The following is a 5,616-nucleotide window of genomic DNA, read 5'->3' on the forward strand; positions in this document are numbered from 1 at the left end:
TGCACGAACCAACGATTGTGAGTTTTACTAAAGCCATCCAACAATTCGGTAAAAGGCATATATAATCAAGTTTAATTATGACATGAATTGTCCTCTACTGTGTTCTATCGTTTACGATGAGAGAAGGGTTTTTCTCCTTGGATCGATTGAGGTGGAGAGTGATGAAGAAAGAATCACTAATCAAACATCGTCAATCTTGAGATACGCACCTGAATCGAAGCAGGGACTTCACCGGTAACCTTAAGAGAATCTCCTTGATTATGTCCACTGGGAGAGAAGTCTTTTTCTCAACCATTTTCTTCTTCTTCATCTTCTTCCTTAATTCGTTATTGCGTTCAAGAATAGGGACTTTTCTAGGGTTTTTGCCGTGTTGGAATTGCGAGTTCAACTTAGCATCAAGTAGCGGGAGTCTTGCTTGGCGGTGTGGCGCAACAGCGCGTACAACGGTGAGGAACTTATGCTAGTATGCTTATTGGGAGGAATTTTTGGAACATACCAAGAGGGTTTTTTGGCTTGGAGGGGATATGAGACTCCGCCTCACGAAGCGAGGTCTCGTGATCAAACATTTGCCGCTCCATAATTTCTTGGAGTCACCCGCCTGAGGCTCACTAGGGCCCAGAAGCTCCCGATTCGTGAGTGGCACGGGGTCATGTACGAGCCCAGGGGGATTTAGTCGGCCTAAAGTCGGATACCCCTCCTATCTCCAAAAAAATAAAAAAATAAAAAGGGTTTTTTTGAACCCTAGGAATAGAATGGTTGGACCGGTTGGTGAACCATCCTTTTTTATTTTATTTTATTTTGTTTTAAAAATATATTTCTATTATTTTTTATTCTAACAATTAAGATGTTTTTTCCTTTGAATTTCATGCTATAACTTTATTTTTATCCTTTTTTTAGGGGATAATAACCTTTTTTATTTCTACTCCAACTATTAAGGATTTAAGGTGCATTTTAATTGGATTTTTCTACTAAAAAAAAGGTTCTTAAAGTTTTTTAAATAGTTAAATATGAGACAGTGCCCCCGGCACAAAGAAAATTTGGCCTTATTCTTTTAACCCTGCTCCCTTAGATTCCAAATATACCCCTTTCTTTTGTCTTTAACCCCATATATCCTTTTAATTGTTTTAAGTACAACCTTTCCATTCCCCTTACAACTTTAAAATATTTACAGTTGCCATTCCTTTCATTTGTAGAGCCATGTAATGTTTTGGTGGGCCCAAAGAGATCCACATCAGAGACAATGCTGGAGCATAGTTAGTAATTCATTTAAAATAAATGAATGATTCATGCTTATGCCGAGTATTTAGAAGATACATACCAATGGAATATTTTCTAACCATGGCGGTGCTAGTTGACATATTCTTAGTCAAACTCTTAGCTGGAATTTTTTGTTTCTAGACCTATTTCTATTTAAAAATCTGAATTTACATAAATAATATGAGAATATATTAACATTTTATATACACAATGAGTGCAGCATTGTATTTTTTTTTTAAAATGCTCATACCAAGTTTGACCTGAGTGTATGCCATGCATTGTATTTTTCCCGTCTCTGAATTTACTAACCATGCATGCTCTGGAAGACCTTGGACTTAACTGAGCTTAATATTTTTTGAATGCCATTGCGCAATTAGCTTCCATGAGCACATTATAACTATAAAATATACTCTTTGATGACAAATATTCTGTGAAAGGATATGTATGCAGTGAAGGGCAAATTGATCTCATATAAGTGTTTTGTGGGGATATTGTGAAAATGGAGATGAAGAAAGTTATGTTTGTTTTCTTAAATCCCCAATGGTTACTTCCTCTGTTTTCTCGATTGAAAATTTTCCTTTCTTTTCTCCCTTTTTTCTTGATAGAGAGCATTTCCCCTTTTTTTTTTTGTTTTTCCATTTGCTAGTTCAAGATACCTTGATGTACACTTTCTGAATTTCTCTGCATGGAAATTGTTGTTGTGTGTTGGTATACGTTGTTGTAACCCTTAACAGCTTGAGCTTTTGGGATAAGCGGCTGTAACATGGTATCAAAACCAAGAGGTCAAGTGTTTGATCCCTTGTAAGTGCGAGGGGTTTGTGTTATGTGTCGTCTTGGCCCTATACTTTGTGCTTCTTGGTGACACCTTGATGGTGTCACGTGCAAAGCCGTATGTGTGTGTGTGTCGGCTTGCACGTGCGGGGAGGTGTTGTTGGGTGTTGATATACATTGTTGTAACCTTTACTTAACATCTTGAGCTTTTGGATTAGCGGTTGTAACAAAAATTATTGTAGATGACTTAAATTCTGGTAGGCATGGAAACTATTATAGACAACTAAAATTCATTAAAGATTATGCAACTTTGTGGCATTTTTCTGTTCGGATTGTGAAACATTGCCAACATTTTGGACAAATTATTTGTGAAATAAAATGCATTGAGGTGCTCCATTAGTATTACCCGATTGAGCATCATTGATGCTGATCTTTTTGAAACCTAGACAACTTCATCTGTGTGGGTGCTAGTTGCATATAACATTTGGGTTTAAGTGTGGAGAATGTTGTCCTCCTAATTATCTGGTGACCTGTCAAATCCCTTCTTCAATAAACTACTTTGCCTTGCAAATAATCTTTCTCGTTACTCTTAGCCTTTCATGTCATCCAGCATGGAAGAGCTGCTGATTTTATAACACCATTGGAATAAAGTTAGCTGAAGGTGAGTGTTCATGTGATGGGAATCCAATGCTAAGAAGAAGAAAGAATCTATGGAGTTGGAATAAGGTTCATCTTCTATTGTCAGAGTTATTTTGTTTTTCTTTTCTTGTGTCTCAAGCTTAGTGGAGTTTTTAGATTTGTTGATTATCTTGAGTGAGATTCAATTTCAATGTTGAAAGGGTTTGTTCTGTGTAATTAACTAAGTTGTTGACTATAGCTGGGATTTTATGTTTTCAGGATTTTTTTATTTTCATTTGGCTAATTTTTGGAAATTATTAGAGGGTTAAGGCAACCCTAGCCTGAACTGATCTGTGGTTACACTAGGAACTTTTGGTGTCTCGGTAGAATCACTTCACAAGAACCAACTAATTATTGTTAGAAATCCCTACTTTTTACTCTTCCCTGCCTATTTTCTCCATAATCCTTCAAAATCTGAAGCCTAAAATCCAATTTCCCATAAACCCTAGTGCTACTGAGAATTCTTAGTTATTACCTAAAACAGTAGCTCCTCTCTCCCATATCACCTAGCTGGCTTTCTTGTTGGGGCTGCTGATGCTTGCTTTCACTCTTTGGGGGCATAATCTATTGTTTGAGCACTGGTCCATCATCATCTGTGTGTGCTAAACTGCTGATTATTTTCCCTTAATTTCTTGATAAAATTCATAACCAAAGGGTTAGAAACCTATTGGTAAGCCATGAAGAGATGGACTATTGATAATTCCTTAAACATACCATCAAATAAGTGGTGATTTTGAAGCATAGAACATAATTTGCATTTTAGGGTATTCACTCTGCATGTCTTTGTTGACTTGTAGTTGACACACAAAGGCTTCTGTAAATATACCCTGGAGATCAAGAACAACCTTGAGAGGGCTACTGCTTTGCCAAATTAGGGTTATATGTGTACTAATTTGTTGTATTAATTCATCCTGGTTTGAGAATCTTGCCAATGAGTTCTCCTTCTCTATAGATGTTATCATGATCCTTATTTGTCTTAAATTCCTACCCAAATTGAGTTGCTGAATCGGGTTCAAGTTGTGCAGTTAATGATTATGATCAATTTCTTTTGATTGATCATCGGATCTGGCTGAAATTTTGGCTTGGGAGGGGAGAAGTGTTCTTTGTGTTGGATACTGCTTGTATTCTTCTATATACAGGTCTATGTTTTGAAGGCATCTCCTTCCCCGCGAGAATAACACTAGTGAAATTCCTCTTCTATTCAATGAATCATTTAATCATCCCGTCAAGCTATGCTTTAGTTGTAATGACCGCCTTGTTGATGCCGTCGTGTGCACTCCCATTGACTCCCACATCGGTACAAGAGTCAAGCTACCTTTTGGAGAACTCTCTCCCATATAAGTTATAATGTTTTATGAACATTTGTTCATTATTTGTTCAATATAATTAGAATGATTTGAGAAGTTCTCTTTGGAAGGATGACTATGTCACTATAGATTATATTCCTATTCATTTTCATTATTCAATATGGTTCTAGGACATAAAAACTTATAATATCGTAGTTGTTCGTGGTTATTTTGGTCGATTGATCTTTCAATATGTTAGTTTCAACAATTTTTGTTCTTTACATTTCTTGTCACTGCTCTAGGTATTAATACCATGGCTTTCAACCAAAATGGTTTCAATTTCAACCAATCTGTAATTGACAGTCAAGGTCATGTAAGGGCTAATATCATCAAAGCAGAGGGGTATCTAGTTGTATGGGGAGTTGGGGACAACAACCTGAGCACAGTTAGATTTTAGGGACTTATAACCATTGAGTCAAGTTGACTCAAGCGATTATCCGAGTAATTTCGTTCGAGTCTTTTGACTGACTCAACCAAGTGAGTGCCTAATTTCGAATGAAATCAATCGATCCCAAGTTGGCTTGCCAAGTTTTAAAACAATTAAGTAAAACAAAATTTGAGCGAGCGATAGCACAATGATACTTACATCAAGGCAAAACACAAAGGTCTCACTTAACTAATCTGAAACTCAAATTTGGTACATAGGTGGTACCACATTTCCTATCTACGATGACAGTTTAAACCAAATCTGAGTTTTTACACCTAGAGAAAAGAGAGTTTTAAGAGTTCGAAAGGAGGGGGGGATCACTATGCTGCCAATTAGGGGTGCAAGTTTGGCCCTACGGTTAGAGCCCGCCCTGAACCCGAACAGGACCTGGGTTGAGATACCTTGGCCCTGAGGGCGGGTCAGGGTGGGAAATTTCTGACCCTACCGGGTCAGGTTTGAGACCTCGGGCTGAGCCCAGCCTGACCCAACCCCACCCTGTCTTCTTCTTCTTCTTCTTTTTTTTTTTGGTTCTTTTTCCTCTTTTTTTTCTTCCTTCTTTCTTTCTCTTCTTCTTCTTCCCAGCCTGGCCAGCCCATGCATCTCCTTTTCCGAGCTTGGCCAGGCCATACATCTCTCTTTCCTCGCTTGGCCAGCTCATGCATCTCCCTTCCCCCCATGGTCAGGGCCAAGCAAGGTCAGTCCGGCCCAACCCTGAGGGCGGGTTAGAGTTGGATTTTTCTGGCCCTGAGTTAGGGTCGGGTCAAATCAGGCCTGGGTCTAGTTAAAGGGGCTCAAGGTTGGGTTGGGGTTTAAAAGGCCTGACCCAACCCGACTCTATTACACCCCTAGCCACAATAGAGTTAGTCAAGTGGTAAAATAAAGTTTTGATTATGTGAAAGAAATTTATTTTCTAAGACAGAAATGAAGGATTCAAAATACAAGAGAATACATGAGAGGTTATATGTTAGAATCTTAGTTTAAAGTTTGACGTGTGACCAATCTAATTCATTTTCTAGATATCCATATGCTCAAGATTCCATATCACCAGCCCATGTGGCAAAATATATAGCCAATCTAGAAATACTATAATCTTTGATAGACTAGAAAAACTTTTGCCTTTTTTGTAATTAACCTTTA

The sequence above is a fragment of the Telopea speciosissima genome, chromosome 2 (genome assembly GCF_018873765.1).
Source record: "Telopea speciosissima isolate NSW1024214 ecotype Mountain lineage chromosome 2, Tspe_v1, whole genome shotgun sequence".
Classification (NCBI taxonomy): Eukaryota; Viridiplantae; Streptophyta; class Magnoliopsida; order Proteales; family Proteaceae; genus Telopea; species Telopea speciosissima.